The sequence below is a fragment of the Hydractinia symbiolongicarpus genome, chromosome 6 (genome assembly GCF_029227915.1).
Source record: "Hydractinia symbiolongicarpus strain clone_291-10 chromosome 6, HSymV2.1, whole genome shotgun sequence".
NCBI lineage: Eukaryota > Metazoa > Cnidaria > Hydrozoa > Anthoathecata > Hydractiniidae > Hydractinia > Hydractinia symbiolongicarpus.
In genome coordinates this window covers 8,742,348-8,762,414 of record NC_079880.1, presented here as the reverse complement: position 1 = coordinate 8,762,414, position 20,067 = coordinate 8,742,348, and the positions used below count along the sequence as shown (strand labels likewise).

Below are 20,067 nucleotides of genomic sequence, written 5' to 3'. Positions count from 1 at the left end.
AACTTTTTCCTACTTCAAAGAGAACTTTTTTACTTCAAAGGGGAAAATTTGTTATTGTTGCTTATTGAACATGTGTGATGATACTTCAGAGGGTTGATTGTAACAATAGTCAACGTAATTGGATCAATTATATGCAATTACGTCGTGTATAAAATGTAAAAACATATTTCACCCATATAATTGGAGTAATTATATGATCGTAAAAAGGTTAAATATATATGCACACCACCTGGCGAAATTGTCAAAAAGAGAATAAGAGCCCTGGGGGGTTGGATATCATATCTGAGAGCGCTAGGCCAACCAGAATGCCTAAAATCCCGTATTCCCCGCTTTGCAAAATCTAGACGATTAAAATAGAAGCGTCCGGTCACGTGGTCGATATAAGCCAATAAAAACGTCAGTCAAAGATTTTCACGATCCCGAACCTGCCCGAAATGCACTTTGTTGTATTATGCGGCCAGAAGGAAAAGAAAGGAACAGTCGAACAAGAAATAAATTATATAATATCAAAGAAGCATAAAAAAACAGTTCTTTTAAGAACTATTAAGAAGAATATAAAGTAAGTTTATAAACTATTTTTCTATCTGTAAGTCCCCTTCCATTTTTCGAGTTATAATAGCTAAGTAAGGAACTAAGAAATAAGGTTTATAATGCAAGTTTCACAAGTCGTAAATGTCAGATATAAAAACTAGCTAGTACGTAGGATAAAAAGCCTCTAATATATAATATAAAGTAACACACTATTCCTAAGTTATTTGTACAATGTGCTGTATAAGGGTTTTTTGTAAATATTATAAGCACAAGCACACAGAGGAATTTCATTGTTTACATTTTCAGCAGTATGCTCTTTTGACTTGGGTTATAAAATATGGGGGCTCTAGTCTATGTGAAGCAGTGTGATTATCAGTCCATTTTGTCACACAAAGGCATCAATTCAGACTTAATAAAAGTTTAAACCTCATTTTTTTATGGGAAGAAATCCACAGGAAAAACCTCTCTTCACCAAATCCTAGCATCTTTCTTCCTTCAACGCAAATGCCAGAGGCAAAAAGCTTACTGCTGAAAAGTAAACAAATGATGACAAAATCCATCTATTTACTAATACATTTACTAACATGCAGTTTTATAGGCATGGGCTTTACCAAATAAGGACGGGTGAGAAAAAATACAAATAAAAATTATATACAACTAAAAATCATTTTATTGGTTTTGGTAAAGTCACATAGCAGGACCATGAAATAGAAAGGTAAAAAAGGGTTTAAATGACTAAACTAAATAATGTATATAACCTGGAGAGAAAAATAGTTCATACCCATGATGGACTAATTACCCATAATTTCAACTACTGCTCACAGAGATGTGCCATCCAAGGTCTTTGTAATTTGCAATGACAATGGCAAAAAAAATACTGTCATGTCTTTTCTATGTTTTTTCAATGAATGAGTGAACGACAAAAATTACTACTTAATTATTATCTTTTTTGACGCAGGGATGTGAGGTGATTCAAAATCGTTTTTTATTATCCACTATATATAATTATATTAAGTTAATTTAAAACCAAGAGCTGTCTAAAATATTAAAGTCGAAACAGTTGTTTTCTAAATTCTTTTGTTTAATCACAATAGCACAATGACTCCTATTTTTTTCTCCTGTTTTTACTAGTGGCTTCAGGCAATTGCTTTTAATTAATTCTGATCACTACTGACTTTTAAACTGAGTTCTTTTTTTTGTTTTTATTATTGAGACTTCAATACTAATGAATAATACTGATATTTATTCCTTGCAATTTTTAGACAAAATTGTACTGATTATGCATATATTTTGCATGCTTCCCAAACAAATATTTTTCAGGCTTCCCATGTCTTTTTTCAACTTCGTCCCAAAGATTTTTTACCTCTATGATGAATGTCTCAGTGGCCAAGAGATCCTAAAACAATTTTTCTCAACCCTTTTTCAATTGTAAGACGTGTTAATTTTTCTGTAAAAACTTATCTGTTAAAAAAAGGACAAACATACATTACTGTTGGATGACTCAACTTAATTAGTTGTTCTACGGCAAAGTTGATAGTAGCTTACGGTCCTTCGGCAAATCATTGTAAATTAACATTCAACTAACAAAAAATAACATTGATTATGTTCTATACTCATTATATTTTCACAAAATGGGAAGGGGAAATTTTTTTTTTCCTTTTTGTTTTTTATTATTTTTTTGTTTTCATTGGTCGGTCAGGCCCATAGAACAATTAAGTAAGTTGCAGTTGCCTTACCACAGAATTAACAGTATAATTGTAGTGTTGTCTATACTGTTTCTTGTTCTATTTAAAACAGGAAAGTAATTACGTGGTAAATCATATCATTTTACTAAGACCTAAAAAATCTTTCAAGGAAATTTATTATGGAAGCCTTACACTGCCTTTTTTATATTTGTGCTTTGATTGTCTGTCTCCTCATATTCACATTTGTCAAGGTACTTTTACAAGTGCACATTTTAGAGATGTAGGTTGGGAATTATAAGTTTATACAAAACAGCGTGTTTTCAAAACATATACCATTGGTAATTTTATGGCTTGGTGAATTTACAAATAAGAAGTCCCTATAACTTTGTGTGACTGCATGAGCTGAAAGAACCCAAAGACATGTAACAAGAATTCAATTGATTTTCCAGAGTATAGCTAAGTTACCTCCTAAAGCAATGCACAAACAAACTTTTGGCGGAAAATCAATTACCTTTTTTTACGTTTGTCACCACAAACGTGGATAAATTATATCACTGCAGAAAACACTAAAATATATTTAATAAAATGGCACTTTTCCTACCTTAAACTTTAATGTGCATTTACCAACTTTTTGCAGGCCTATCAATAATTCGCATAATTCTGAAATGAGAAACTAGCTGAGCCATTAATTGCTCCCCCAATTCCAAAAAAATTTTCTGGCTGAACAATATCAATTCATCTTACATGGAAATCAATGTTCCCTTTTTTATTATTTACAGAAAAAAAGAACCAAAATATATAAAAAAAGATAAAATAAAATAAATAAAAAAGACTGTGACCTTGAGGGAGCTATTTATTGCTCTGCTGTTATTTTCTTATTGATAGGCCTGTTTTTGTGTATTACTTTTATAGCTTTTATTTTATATAAATATAATATTTTTCCCTGATAAAAAGGGGGTAGCTAAAACATGTTTTTGTGTTTTGTTAAGGTGGCAATAACCCTTTTTTAGCTGTCCACATTTATTTATTTACTAAGTGTATTATTTATGCCTGTTTACATTTCCTAAAAATATAGGCCTCAATACATAATAAAATGATTTTAACTTGAAACCAAAATTGATGAGTCACCAGAAATTTCTATGTAAAAAATCCTTGTTTTTCAACGAGAATTTGTATTTTTTGTGACCTGGGAGCTTTTTCCTGCATTTTTATTTTTCATGTTGGAGACAAGTGGGGGACTACTAAACTTTTGAACCCCAAACACGAGAACTTAGTGTTTCAGCTAGGGACTCTCTCAGTATTAACTTTCTTGTCTCCGATAGCCGAAAAAATGTTGCAAAAATGAAATAAGTTTATTTTTATAGCATAACATGCTGTAAGAAAATATACAAAATGTAATTTTTATTTCAGAGGTTCTTAACCAGTTTTTCTGAACATAAAACGTAAGAAGTTAAATACAGTATACTGATTAAAGTTGTTTTCAAAAAAAATATGTTTGTTTCAAGCGAGTCATTTAGTAGTAAAATGTTGTTTCTTATTTTCTTTGTTTCGATGTGATGAAAACAAAGTTTAATGCAACTTTACTTAGGTTAATAATACTAATTGAACTATTTGCCATTATTGAAACTAAAAACTCTAAAAAAACATTTTGACTTTTAAATTTTGTCTGAATAAAATTTTTAAAGTAAAACAAAAATACTATCAAAAGTTAAAGCTTGTGCAGTGTAGCATAATGAAGATCGCCTAAATTCCTACATAATGCACTGTTTTTGTTATTAACGTTTCTTTTTAATAATTACTCATTTCTTTCTGTATAATTTGCAAGCACGCAGACTAAAGGGCCTGATACACTTGTATGATATCACTGAAATATATAATTTCTTATAATATAGCTTTAATATGTAGTTTTAATATGTATAATGTCAACACCTGGTATGTGTGTCATAACCTCATAATTTGCAGCATAGCTATAATATTTAAATAAAATCAAACCAATTTGATTTTAATAATATTGTTGGTAATATGGTTTTGAATGCCTTTTTGTTTGTGTGATGATATATCTATTATCTGCTAGCGTTGTTGTGGCAACGATGGTATGAAAGTATCACAATACAAGAAATAATAAGTATATTGTAGAAAAATTATAAATTTATTGTAAAATATATTTAATGATATTATACAGGTGTATCCTGGCCTTAGATTAAATTAATTATTATAAGTTTTAATTTAAAGAGGAATTGTTAAGGTATTTTGGTGAAAGATAATAGTAATATAGCTATAAAATCGTGACAAGTGTGTTATAACAGAAATATATAAATATATATAGTGTGAAAACAATTTTATGTAACTAATTATGTACAAAAGAAATTCTGACTGCCACCTTAAGTTCAAAAGTTTCATCAGCTAAATCCATATCTGAGTAACTTAAGTGACCTTGCCCCCGCGGATTGTTAGTTTTCTAAGAACCCCTAAGAACAAGGCTGGCAATACTTATTTGAGCATCATATCCCACCTAGGTTGATAGAGTATAGATAAGTAATTTTTAACAACCTGTTTGTTAAAAGGAGTTTTTAATTGTTAGTAAAAGTCATTAATTTGAGCGTTTTATGTAACAGATATGATAACGAAAATTATTGTTTTTGTTTTACATCCGCACAATTTAGGAGGAAACTAAAAACACTATTCAAAATATTTATTCTTTTGGAAAATTAAATTAGTAGGCTCAGAACAATCATTTCTTCTTGTTGTACTTTATCTTTCCGATATCGTCTGGTTTCGTCTCGCAATATTGTTTAAATTCAAGCTAAATTAACAAAAATTGTCTTAAGTAAGCAAATTAAAAAAAAAAAAAATCTTCCAAGATCAGTTTAATTTCGATACAGGAAAGACTCAATTCGTGTCAATTCCTTATATTGAGAGACATGATGATCCATAAGTCCAACTTGAAAAGCTAAAATGAACTAAATTGAAAATAGTTTATTTATTAATTCTATTTCATCTGGGTTTTATAAAAGCAACCTGTACGAGGTAGAAGTGATTTTTTTTAATTTTTAATTTATTTTTTTACTTGCTTAGCCAGTTGTAATGGCTGTTAGAACTTGGATCTTCTTGCTGAAATGAATGGTTTCAGGGATCAAAATAAGAAATTTGAAAGGCAGGTGTGTAATCGACAGTATAAGGGAGCTTAACATGTTATCCATACAATTCAGTTCACTGGTGTGATTAATAACACATGGTGAGGAAAAAAAATTGTGCCCTGCGAACAGGATAAACAAACTAATAAACTAATACAAATAAAAGTTATATCCTGAAAGTAATAATTTGCGTGATTGAAAAAAAATATTAACAGTAAATTTCGAAAAATGGTGGAGATTGATCGAGTATGGAACAAACTCGCACTCCAAAGAAAGTATTTGTTGGGTGTGCTTCACTTCATTTTATTCCCAGAAACTTGAAAATTATAACTTAGAAAGAATAACAATTACTGACTGATCACCAGGGTAAGAATGAGAAAAGATGGTCAGTCATAACTCAAGTTTTGGTTGGTCATGACCGATGACTGGTAGTTATTTCGATTCCTGTTCATTGGCATAAAATTTCTGTTTGTCATTTTGTTTTTTATTTAAATAAGAGCTGTTAAATTGACTTATCTTCCTTGTTTTAAATATATAGTTTTCCCTGGTAAATTAAAAAATTATGAAAAGTTATTTTTATGTTGAACATTAAACTTTGGAAATGTTTAGTAGGTGTATAGCTGCCTTCTCTAAAAATATTAATGGTTCTTAAAGTTGTTTTTATTATCTTTAAAATTAACTTGACACTGTGCAACAGTAAACATCGGTAATGGAAACATGATCTCTTGGGATACTCCAAAAAAAATTAAAACAAAGCTATTTTATTAGTTGTAGAGCAATCTATATCCAAAAACTTTTTAGCTGAGAAGAGAAATTTTTTCATAACATGTAAAAACCTAATTCTAAAGTTCATTTATATTCAAAAGAGTTATTGTGGAGTATTAAACATATGGACCCTTGTCCCCAGGTTTTTTTGTCTTTTTGATATGAGAGAAGACAACGAAAAATACCTTGGTATGATTTAGTGATTTTTCGCCAATATATCGCCAGATTATGCGAACACGTTAATTTATGCGACTAACAAAAGCGGAACTCTAATTTATGTTCCAGAAAATATGCAAGAAAAATTATCTTGGTAACTGTAATAAGCGTCTTTCAATTTTTAAAAAATATGTTCCTTTTTTTAGCAGGTTACATAATACTTTAATATAGTTTAGCTAGCTAGTACCTAGCTAGGTAAACTCTATTAAAAAAAAACTCTGAAAACTTATGAAAATTGTAAGGTTTCAAATCAAATTTATGAAAAGATTTTTTATTTTTGTGGTGTTTTGAACCATGAAAAAAACAAAGAATTAAAGAGAAGGATATATATGTAGACAGCTTCAGATATCATAAAAGCTTCCCTTAGACATTCCGTTACGTAAAACAGCAGAACCATTACAGGATATTTTATAGAATTATTTTTGCAAGAACTAATTATACAAAACATTTTTAATTTCAATAAGTCCTAATAAATAAGCTTATGCCACATCGTGCAGAAAGTCTGTAAGATTGGTAGCTCGCCTTCTAAAAGTTTTGTTTACTTACTGTTTGCATTGTTCGTTGATAAGATGTCTTGTTATAATGACGAACATTACATAACCTTTACAAAGCTACAGCCATATATAATATATTTTATCGCTTTTTTTACATTCTTTTCGCCAAAAATTCAGTAAAAAATCTTTCTTACTTTTTATATAAAAACTTTGATTGCACGACATTTTTTTAAGTCATTTTTTGTTTGAATTCTTTCTTTTTTAAAGACGGGATTCTATGAAAACTAACTTTTTTACATTTCTCCGATCGATTGGTTAAATACATACAAAAACAAACAATTTAAATGTAAACTATAAGTTTATATTTAATATATATATACTCTCCAACTTTCTGCACAATGTGTCGTCATTATTTATAATCAGGTCCAGTCTTAATGAAATCGCGCATGTCTGTTTTTTTATGAGAAAAAAAATAAATATGCGAAGGCTAGTACAACAATTTTAAATAAGGAAACAAGTTAAGTAAGCTGTTTTTTATTTCTTATGCTTTTTCGAGTACGTATAAAAGGAAAAAGAAAAAAGTGATTTTCACTGGAGTTCCCCTTTAACAAAATTGAGGAGCTTTGATAGTGGTGATTCAAAATAAACAATATAAAAACTATAAAAAAATAACCAAATGTTAAAATTTTTTTCAGATGATTTGAGAAGAAAAATCAGGACATTTAAGGAAAATTTAGGTGACCTTTTGAAATCAGCATCTTTTTAAGTTGTGAGTGGGTTGATTTTACCTGCCTCTGCATAAATACGGTTAAGGTATATATTATTGAAATTCATAGATTTCCCCTTTTCTTCTTTTTCTTGAAGAAATTCATTAATTTAAGTAAGTATTTGGTAAATTTTTGAAAAAGGGTCCCCATAAGTATATATATTTGTAAGATTTATTTTTGTGGCGCCATAGATTAGTGGTTATAGCTCTCGTACTCTGTGCGAGAGACCGGGGTTCGATTCCTCTTGACGGCGATTCAACATGGGCGAGTGAATGTTACCATAGCCCTGGGTTAACCCAAGCCATGTGAGGGAAATTGGGAAGATGGCACACTGTGTGGGTCTGCGTAGCTCAAAATGAGGCCAAATATATTATTGCATTGAAACACCATGCCTAAAACAAATCACGACTGGTTTACTTATATAATATATTATATAATACCGAATAACATGAAAACGAGATTACTTATAAGCGAATTTTAAGTTTGCAGCGAAGTAGTGCAAACATGGTTTGTTTACTTGCCATATTTGCCAAGTTAATTTGTCATACAGATTGTTATAACCATTTGGTGATAATATGGGATAATAGTATGCATCACTGGGCCATTCTAATGCTTTTGTGTATTATTCTTGGTGTTAAATGAGCTAGGTGTTAGCTAGATTTGAATATAATGATATGGGTAGCTAGCTAGTTGGCTTGTTGACTTGTTCCAAACAAACGTAAAATTTGAAGCTGTTTACAAAAATTGGTGATGTTGCTGGTATATATCCTGTGTCTCCAGTGTACCTTTTTTTTAAACAACATCTGTGAAAAAAACATTAGCCAGGATTACATAACTCACATTTTACACATTTGTGATTTCAGAATTAGTATACTAATTTAATTTGGTGGGGAATGTTGGACTTTAAACTTTCCTTGGAATGTTCTTGCTTATTTGTGTCACATTTTAGGCCTCTATCATAGATTATATTTGGTAAAAAAAATTGTTAAAAATTCCAAAATATAAGGTTGACAAAAGGGATGATATCCTAATTCTTAAATTTTGTATTCAGAGAGTTACCATCTTGGTATTTTTCAGGCAAATGAAATCGTCCAGTGATTTCACTCAGTCAAAAACATTTTTCCTTAAGAGGATCACTTCACGAAACAATTTAAAAATTGTTGCTTGAAAAAAAATAACTCTATGGTTACTGACGTACTGAGTAAAAAAAAAATTTCTCTAAAATTTTGTCCACGGAATGCTTGTCATATCGAACTTTAACAAATGAAAACAATGTGAGTTTTTTTTGTGGGGTCAAAAACAAAAAAGAATGCCATGGAGATTATTTTCTGTAAATAAACAATTTGAACAATTCTGCAAGATTAATTTTCAAGATTTCATGAAAGAAACCAAAATATATTAGGACCTGGCTTTTACGAACATTGAGACTGAGATTTTGCCAAAAATTAAGCACGTTCGCAGCTGAAATCCAGACTTTAAAAAGAGTTTACTTTTTTATATATATACACAGATTTATGATAATCTCTATACTCTATCAATTCATATTACTTATAAACTGTAAGTTTAAGGTTAAGGCATGAATATACAAAAAAGATGTGATATTTTAAAATGCTTTTAATTCACCAAAACTTTATTTTGATATATTAATGTATATATTTTTAGAAAGCCTATATGATTACCTATATTTATTTATTAAGAAAAAATAAATTTTGAAGGTTTAATAGACACAAAAAAATTACCCCTCTCCTACAAATGCAATCTCTTTTACAAAACTACTAATTTCTGAAGTTTGCTGTTTGCTTTTTTGTGATCACAAGACATTGATCTAAAAATGCTTTTTTAATTTTTTCTTATTGTTTTTTACTTTTGGAGTTATTTAGTATTAAAATTTTTTCCACAATTTTTAACCTCCAATTGTCAGAATACTCATCATAACTTGCGTTCTACTCATTCTCTCAAGAAGAAGAAAAAAGCTTTTTAAAGTATAAAATTTCTGTAAGAAACTTAAAAGCTCTTTCACAGTGTTAAATTTTTAAGAGAGTATCACTTACATTTTAAATCTCTTTTACAAAACTATAAAGGATGTGGGATGGAAAGCACGCTTCTGCATAATAATTGATCACTATGGTAACGACTATTTGTATGGGCTTTTTTGACCCTTGTAAGTATGGGGGGGGCATAAAGTGCCTGCGGGCTGTAACTTTTGTTCAGTTTGGTTTTAAGTGACAAAACTTGGCACAAAGAAGCATCAATATGTTGTGACTTAATTAGTGACAAAATATTTAAGTTGATATGTCATCACAGGAAGTAATGACATCATAATGAGACAATGGTTGAAGAAAATATGTCTTTCTTGGAAATTCTTGTTTTTTATTTTTTTTAAAAACTATTTACAGTACTAGTCATTAAGAAAGTAATATAAGAATGTAAGATATTATCAGCAACATTAACAGGTGGTATAAAGACAAAGGCTTTCTCTAAGGAGAAAATGGAAATCGATCAGAATTCAAATCATCAAGAATTTTTTTTAAAAAATTATATTTGTGAACCTTAGTTTTAGTAACTCATGGAATAAAACTTAAACAATAAAAATAGAGAAATAGGAAATTAGTAGCGTGTAGTAGAGCGTAGTAGAATGTATTTCTCTGTAGTAAAGCGTATTTTTCTGTAGTAGAGTGTAGTAGCCTGTAGTAGAGCGTATTTCTCTGTAGTAAAGAGGCGTTCATAATGGTCTCGCACTATATACAAACGAAAAATTATCGTGACATCTTCGCACAAAGAGATTCTTATCAGTACATCACTTGTAGTTGGTAGATAAGCAAGGGATGATGGCAGATACGCCGGTGGTCATCATAATATCAGAGACAAAGAAACAAATTTAGCAGACACGCCTAAATATTCATTTTCAATTTCACATCCTGTGTTTTACTGCGCTTACCCAACGAGACATGATCCGTTTGTGTGAGCCTTAGAGAATACATTACAAGCAATGTATGTCCGAAATACCATGAGTGTTCACTATTATGCTTTGTATTCATACATCAATCGTCAATTCCTCACAAGTTACTTTGGGGATATTAATTTTGCTCTTGATTGTTGAATGTCTAGTTGCGGTTTTATGAAAGAATAGTCGAAATTTCTATCTTTGAGCTGGAACGTGAACAACCAGTGTGTAATGTCATCCATACTTCATAATTTTCAAGTGCAGAAATTGTTACTTTAAAATTGCTCTACCATGTTTAGTATTTGCGAAAACACTACAAAAGTCTTCATGGAAAAAATAAATGAAGCCTTTTCAATGTAGTTTATATGTTCAAACGCGATTCATGATAGCCGTTCACTGGGTGAAGCAAAACTAATTTGGATATGTTTACATCCTACAAAGAGCTTTTTCTCAGTAAATCAAGTGTAGTTGGCAGATAAACAAGGCATAAACGTTGATTTGCCAGTGTTCATCATAATATCACATACAAAGAAGCAAATTTAGGAGACCCGCCTAAATATTCCTTTTCAATTTCACATTTTGTGTTCTTCTGCGCTCACCCAACGAGTTCGAAATACCCTCAATTATCAATGAACAAATACAACTGGTAAACGAGACGGAAGACAACCCATTTATCCCAGATGCCGAGGAAATGATTGATGCGGCTCCCTTAGAGACGATCGTAGACAAGGACGAAGAAGGCAATAGTGATATTGAGATCGATTAGTGTTTGTTTTTATTATACTTTAGAAATATATGTTGTGTTTATTAAAATTGTTGTTTTTATTTTTAGCACACTAAGACTTTTGTATAATTTTATAAGTCCCCTCCCATTTAACCCCCCGCCACGCCCCTCCCGAATAAGCCCTGTCCCCCAAAACCCATTTTGACAAATAAGCCCCCAGGGGCCTAATCGATCATTAATGGTAGACGTAATAGATCTTTCACGGTTGCGCAAAGCATTCTGGGTAATCACTATGACAAAATACAACACCGCTGCTAGCAGGGATGCGAAGTTTATGTGGTGGCGTGGTTTTCCTGTTTATACAAGTTAATTTTTAATCAATTCTTATATATTTTACACAAAAAAATTAATTAAAAAAGCTAAAAAGTTAAATCAAGTGAGCTTGATGGCTTCGGTTGAAGATATTAAATGTTTGCAGAATTTTTTAGAACTTTCTATGGCTGAACTTCAATTTTTCCTTTCCCAGCGTGGGCTTCCAACATCTGGATCACATGGAACGTTGGCTGTAAGAGCTCTGATTGCTCATGAGCAAAAAGTAGAAGTAAAAGCCACTGCTGAACATACAATTTGCTTCTGCGTAACATGCGAAAAGACATTTGATTCAGACGAAGAGCTGACTTGGAATGTTTGGAAGGGTAAGTCGGTTTAAAATAACTGAAACAAATACCCTTTTTGGTTGGTTCGTTTTTAACGTAATTTCGAACGTTTTCTTCTCCCTTTAAAATTTGAACTGTACATTCTAATTTAAGTAGTTGTGGATTAAAATTTGCCATACACTCAATTATAGTGCCGTATTTTTCCTGCGCGCAGAAATTGAGGTAACTTTTCTGATTAGTTTGTTTACATTTTTACCTCCATTTCTGCGTGCGCATCGGGCATTACATAATCACTTAGATGCGTGCGCAAGTAAATATCAGGACTGTGATTCCATGTATTGGTATTCCATCTAATCATGTGCAAAATTTGATTGTTGTTTTAAAGATGAGAATAGATTTCAGCTATAAAATGGCTACTGACCGGTTTTGATTCTGCCCTGTAAAATACAAAGCCATTTGTCAGGGGCACAGACCTCACAAGCTTGGTCTGTACTTTTGAGCCAGGTTTTGTATTTCACAGTACGTTATCAAAACCGGTCAGTATTTGTTTATTAATGATTAGGCAGACGTCACAAATATTTGGTGTTAGAGTCACCCGACTGACCCTAATTTTTGATCGAAATTTTTGATATACTGAGTCGGAAAAACTAAAATGACAAAAAATATTATACGCTTGTTGTCTCTCCACAGCGATTGCAGCGATTGTTGTGCTTCGCTTTAAAATGTGAAAAGTGTTCACGCGGAAACTGCCGGAGATGCCAAAGTTATCATTAAATATCGGCGATTTAATGGCGCGCGTTAATGGCTGGATGGTTGGATAAAATTTTTTGAAATTTTGAGTTATCATTCGCCGATCTACCGACCGACTCTATTTTTGGTGCTCAAATGACTCTAACACCCGATATTTGTGACGTCCGCCTTATGTAATTTGGATGCCAGCTATCGTTCAAAGTGTTTCCACTCTTTGAAGGCTTGAAATGCATAAAGAACTGTCAATTCTGAATTCCAGCTTGTATTGAGGCTTTCGGTGGTAAAGTAGCTGTATATTTATTTTTACTATAAAGCCAATGTTTAGCTAGCTACTAATAAAAAGCCTGTAATTAGTAAGTTAAAAAGAACACCCACTGTGCTGAATGATAAAAGATAAATGGGCTGTGGTATTTCTTTTGAATAAACTTCACTTCTTTTATTCTGAACTTCTGGTAACCAATTAAACCGGGGCTATGGTAACATTCAGATTCACTCACCCATGTTGAATCTCCATCAAGAGGAATCGAGCCCCGGTCAGAGTACGAGAGCTATAACCACTAATCTACGGCCCCACAAGTAACCTCGAGATTTCCTCCTTTACACAAACCAGGGTTTCAAATAACCTGGAAAATACTTAAACTTGAAGTATAGACCTATATTTTGAAATTTTAACCCCCCCTGACGGTTTTTTTTTAATAACTCCTGATTGCTTTGTTATATGGCTATGATACTTACTGAGTTTTAACATTTATCTATTAGACACCTGCATGCTAATTTTTTAGGTCCCATACCTTTCAGAGGCTTTGATATTGGCCATTACTCGAAACTACCCCTAAAAATCTCTATGAAATCCTTATAATGGGGAAAATATAATAACTCCTGTTAGGATTATCCTTAGAACTTGAAACTTGCAACACAACTTTGTTTTATCAAGAAGAATCATTTGGAATAATTTGAACACGTGACTAATTCGATTTCCCGATTTTGTCGGATTTTACCCGAAAATCGGAAAAAACGGATTTTCTGGAAATTTTTGGCAATTTTTTATCCGATCCATGTAAAAACCGGAAGATATGTTAAATAACTTTTATTTAGCTTTCAGAAACTTCAAACAGAATGTAAAAATTCGCTCTAGAACAAAAGTAATTATATTTCAAGCAGATAGTGGCATTTTAAAATCGGAATCCGCCCCCCCCCAGTCATAGTTTGTGCGAAAAACCCCGGACCGAATAGGGTTAAAACAGATGATCATTCCAATTTATTTTTAAAAAAATTATAATTTGTTAGGATTTGTGCGTTTAATGTTTACAAAATCAAGATTTTTAATTTTAAAAATGTTACCACAAGATTTTTAGTTCCGTAAATTCTCAGTGATCTGCTGTTATAGGACCAAAAAATAACTTTTTGAGGAAAATGATGATAATAGGTATAATTTACATATAAAAATTGATTCTTTCCAGTATACAATTTCTGGCAACAATAACTTGCGCTGTTGATTGTCATAATACTTATTACTGCCATTCATTGGAAAGCCATGCTATTAATAGTACACATTAACTGTGGAAATTTCCTATTAAAAAGTTTAAATTGGTGTTTTTTTTTTCAATTATCTGCTGAATAATAATTTTATAAAAAGATTAAAAAATAATTTTTTGAGGAAAACGTTAGTTTTTAAAATCTGATGTGGTGGAAAAGTAGGCCAGGGTTGATTTTTTATATAAAGAGAATATTTTTTTAAATATAATTTCCACCAACATGAAATGCAGCTAATTCCATACTGAATACATGTTCTGAAAGAGCTGGCACATTTATATTTATTTTTGAAAAAAAGAGACAGTGTACGTCATCTATTCAAAGATATCTGAGTTAAGCATATAATTATATTTCTGTAGCCTGAGCTAGATTGAATTTTGTTAATTATTTTGAGTAAGCTTATTTTTTAAAGAAAGACAAATAGTGCTGTGTGTTCACTTAGTAGTAGGAATACTTTTTGCCACTTGAAATACAATTGATCTGAAGATATTTTTTGTCTTGTATGAAAGAAATTTGGACAATACTTTAAGGCAAAAACTTCTATTGTTCTTTGCTCACGTGATCATTATTGGGAAATCTTTTCTTCTTTAATGTTAGATGTGGCCATGCTGGCTTTATGCATATTGGTTGATTTTAATTCGGGTTGCACTGAAAAATTATTATATAAAAAACTCAATTTTAATATCTCAAAGAAAACTTAGTTAAAGGAGCACTCCAGTGAAAAAAAAATATTTAAAAAAAAATGTTATATAAAACATAGAATCGGATAATTCTCTTCATGAGAAAGACTTTACAAAGCTACAGCCACTCGACTTCGAACCTCTTCTGTCTCACAAGGGAGAAATTAATAATGATGCAAAGTGATGAGGTGTCTTTTACTGGCTCAAGCAACGTTCTTAGCAAAATATTTATTTTTTTTAAGAAATAAATATACTTAATCGCTTTTTTTAACATTCTTTTCGTCAAAAAACTTTATCATTTGCTTCATTAAAAAATCTTTTATACTTTACAAGCCAATTTATTTTTTTTTACAGTTCAGCAATATTTTTCCTCTGCACGCGCTTTTTTTGCGCACAAATGTAAACAAATTTTATGTAACGTTAAAATTTTCTCCGTGATGGAGTACCATTGAAATGCGTGATATAAAATCAAATATGTTCGGGCTAGATAAGTTGGTAAAACGGGGTATTATTATTGTATAAATAAAAATCAATCTTATGATTATGGTAAGTCATAAATGTGTTGCAGAAGCTACTGACTTACAAGTGGTTGTTTTGACAAAGCTGTTTTAGAAACTGCATTATCAGCATTACATGCAGCCATTATAAAGTTACAAAGATTGAAGAAAATGGGTACATTTACCTCCTGAAAATACTTGGCATGTCCTTCCATCAAAAAAGCTTCTTTTTTGAAAAACAAAGAATAGAAACTTGAGCGCTACGAAAGATACATGTGTAACTAGAAAGCTTTTTTGTCGGTGTTTGTATTGGAAATTCGTATAATGTTCTCTTATTTAATATAAAAATGTACAAAACGTTATTTGGTTGAGTTCTGTGGATATAAGTACAAATATTGAGATAAGAAGAAATGAGAAACTTTAATCGCGTTCACTAGCTAAAATGGCATTTTTACAAAGTAGCAGAGTATCTTAATATGGAAGTTTATTTCCTGCAGATATCTTTTAAAAGAACTATCTGTGAAGTGCGCCAACCAAATATAAAAACTTTGATCGCTTGGTAGATCACCTGCACAACGTATTTTGTTTAGCCGTTTTTGAGTTCTATTTTTTTCACAGACGGGATTCTGTGAAAACTTACTTCTTTACACTTCTCTGATCGATCGGTACATAGAAACACAGAGCAACTAACCATTTTTTAAAGATTTAAACGTAAATTACATACAAAAAGCGATTTAATGTAAGCTGTATTTATAGGTCTTAACATGCGCTCGCTTAAACTTTCTGCACGATGTGATGTCATTATTTATAATCGGGTCCGGTCCGTAATGAAATCGCGCCTGTCTGTTTTTTATGAGAAAAAAATTGAATATGCGAAGGCTTGTACAACAATTTTAAATAAGAAAAACAAGTAAAGTAAGTTTTTTTTTGATTTCTTATGCTTTTCTGAGTACGTATAAAACAAACAAAAAAAAGAAAAGTGATTTTTACTGGAGTTCCCCTTTAACTAGGCTAGACATGTCTGAAATCTGTACAATACTTGTTAAACTGAGACAGTGTAGAGATACTGCTAACTTGGTACCATAATTATTCAAATAAGTAGTCAAATTTTTATTCAGTATATTGACTTTCAGGAGGGATGTTATATGTACAGGTAATATTGCCAGTTGAAATACCCCTAAGTTGAAGTATATCCCTCTTTTCAGTCAGCTAATTTCCTACCTCAAGGCTTTATTGCGACTTATGCTGAAAAATTGAATAAGCAATTTCTGAAACTTTTACATCCTGTTTTAATTTATAACAGTCGTGGAGTGGTGGAATTAGTTTTACAGTGTAATGATTTTAAAAACTAGATAAATTTCTGTTGTTTTAATTTAATGATGATGCGCAATGTTTTTTGTTCACAACTCTTCTCGGGATTTTTCTGTTCTAATTTATACTTTGCTTTTTATGTTAATCAATTTGGTGGTAATTTTTGCTGTTTTTTTTGTTTGTTTTTTTGTATTTCTAATGCAGGTAAAACCAAAAAAAACTTTGATGAAAATGATTCTTGGAAGAGTGGGACAAGGAAGTTTTCTGGTAACAAAATTAGTTTTGTGTAAATACTGATACTATGTGTGACCTTTTGTATTTCTGTGTTATGTTATTTAAAAAATATTTCCATTGTTGTAAAACCATGAAAGTTATTGGTTCGAATCCAATCCATCTTTAAAAGGTGGTAGTTCAAATGGAAGAACAACATGGTGTGTAATTAGTTTCATACTGCAACAAACAATAATGCAAATCAATTCAAAAAATTTTACAAACAAATGTTTCAAAAAAAGAGGTAACTATAAGAAAAGAAATGAAAGAAGGAAATTTTTTAATTTACTCGGGATATACGTTCAGTTATTCAGGTTTTGCTGAGCTATAACTACAATCATGTTCATAAATTATTGGAAAAACGGCTTTTGAGGCTTTTTTCAGAGTTTCCCCCCTCTCCCCCAACAGTCAGTGTTGATTTTGTGTTGATTTGTGCCCCAAAATACTGCCGGCGACTCTGGAAAAGACCTCCAACCAACACTGAAGAGTGGGGGGAGGGGGAAAGTGGTTTTTCCAAAACTATTATGAACATGATTGTAGTTGCCATGTGAAAATCAAATCCAATAAGTAAAATTTAGTTAAAAAAATAATTTTTTGAGGAAACTAATTTATCACACCGCAGTTTGTAACATGTAATTGGTAATAATGTAATAATGTAATTGGTTCAAGAAGCTTGAAAGGTGGATATATTTTGGATAAGGTAGAAGATTGGATTAATGAATTAAAGATGCTGAGTAAAATTGCTAAAACAGAGTCGCAAGGGACATAAAGTTGTTTTATCAGTGGCTGGCTACAAGCATAAATTAACATACTGTATGCGAACATACCACACATATATAATTATTGGAAGAAGTACTCGTAGTTATTAATTCGAATTAATACCAGCACTGACGGGAGGTATTAAAGTAAACAATAACGAGAGACAACTGCTGTCACTCCCGGTTAAACTTGGTCGTCTTACGAATATTCTAAAACTTATCACAAATAACTGAATATCTTGGTAAACAAATAAAAAAACAGACTCGACAATATGAAGAAGATCCAGAACTGAAACAAAAGAAAAAACAATCAAACAAAATAAATTGCTAAGATTAGTGTCATTCTTGATCATGTCAGAAGTGAAATGTGTAAGCAGGAAATCAGACTGAACGATATCAACCAGGAAGCAGTGTATCTAGTTGACTGACTACCTTCAAGGAACGAGAGATACACAATTAACAAGCTATGCTTCTGGGCTCAGATTCGAATTTCAAGTTCACAATTGATCATGCTTTGTCATGCAAATAATGTGGCTTCCTTTCGCTTAGACAATGAAATCCGTAATGTCACTGGGATGTAACTAAAAGAGGTTTGTCATGATGTACGCATTGAACCGTGTCTACAACAGTTACCTGGTGAGCCATTGAGCCAGTGGACAGCGAATGTTTCTCAGGAATCGAGAGTTATGTATGCACAAGAGGCTTTTGGAACACTGGTCAAATGGCATTTTTAGATGCGAAGGTGTGCTACCAAAAGCATATGATGTAAATAAAAAGGAAAAAAAGAAAAATTACAATAAACTTATTTTGCAAGTAGAGCATGAAACTTTAACGCCACTAGCGATATCCGTGTGTGGCGGAATGGGTCGCGTGTGTCGAAAGTTCTATACTCGGCTTTCCGAAATGATTTCTGAAAAGCGTAAACAACATTTTTTAAAACTTTCGGCATGGATATGACGTAACATTTGTTTTGCGCTTATCAAGTCTATATGCATATGTGTTCGAGGAAGTCGATCAGTCTTTTCATCTAACCTTGTCGCATCTCTGTCAGTGGATCCTAAAGTAGTTCTGCTACCTTTATATATCATACTTATGTCGACATCAACTGAATAGCATTTTTCTTTTAATAAAGCGGCGATATTTCGGTATAGAAAAATTATAACAAATTATTTTATTAAAATGTATGTACAGTTGACTCTCTCTAATCCGAATCTCAAGGGGGATAATTCTCTTTCAGATTACAGAGAGTCGGATAGTAGAAAGTAGATTATGAGAGTTTCTTAAGGAAAATCGACGCTGATTTTTAATTTGTTCGGATTATAGTTAAAGATTCGGATAATAGAGATTCGGATTGGAGAGAGTCAACTGTATATACGTTTTAATTAAATATAATGTTCAAAAAAGGACCATAATTTTTTTGTAACATACTGTGTGCTTCTATGCTACCTTCGTGTAGTATGGATGGAGCATGATGACGGGTCTATTCAGAGCAATACGCTAACTATCTTGTGAAATGCCTTAGTCTATTAGAATTACTAAAACCTTTTAGAAATAACTCAACAAATTTTACTGTTTTGCAAAAAAAAAAAAATGCTAGAGTACTATTTCTTTTTAGGAGTCAAAATATACCCAATATTAGCTAAATCAAATTCTATTCATACTATTATTACCTAATAGCTATTTTCAACCGGTTATTATGAGAAAGTCGTAGCGTTCAATGGCTAGAGAGCCTTAAGAACGGGCCTAGGACAGCAGAATATAACTTAACTTCGTAGCAACCATAACAGTCATAACTCAATTTTATTTAGCTAGTTACACTATATTAATAACTATGTCCCTCCAATAGTTTTTCTAACAGCTACGAACAAAAAAAATCCATATACATTTTTATCATTTTTGTCATAAGGTTTTAGTTTTAAAAATATTGAAAGTTCAAAATCACATTACCCTGCTTCCTATGAACAGCAAAAAAAACATATGATACACACAAGTATTTTTCTAAAATATCGTTTTTATTTGTGTATGGATAGTTATTCAACTCTACTGCTTGTTTCAATATCTCTCTTTTGATAGATGTATGGATAGGTGTCCCACATTTCTTCATTTTTACTGCGTCGAATAAAGTATTCCGTGAATTGAGCTGTTAGAACATCTAAGGTTGGCGTGCTAAATATTTTAATTCGCGCGAAGGGTAAGATCAAAAAATGCGTTTTTCAAATGATGCATGTATATTGATAAAATCTCTATTTTTATAAGGTATGGATGGATCTCTCATTTGATTGGTTGTTTACTGAGTAGAACTAATTTTGTATACACAGGTCTGCTAGGACATGCTGTATGTTTTTCCGCCTG

General features: G+C 31.5%; 1 long non-coding RNA gene across 1 annotated transcript; it reads left to right on the top strand.

Moving 5' to 3' along the window:
- The first annotated feature begins 33 nt into the window (after nt 1-33).
- On the top strand, nt 34-19,281 carry LOC130647937 (uncharacterized). Its single transcript, XR_008982907.1, has 2 exons — nt 34-559; nt 11,787-19,281. It is a non-coding gene; the product is annotated as an uncharacterized LOC130647937 (long non-coding RNA).
- Nucleotides 19,282-20,067: the final 786 nt, after the last annotated feature.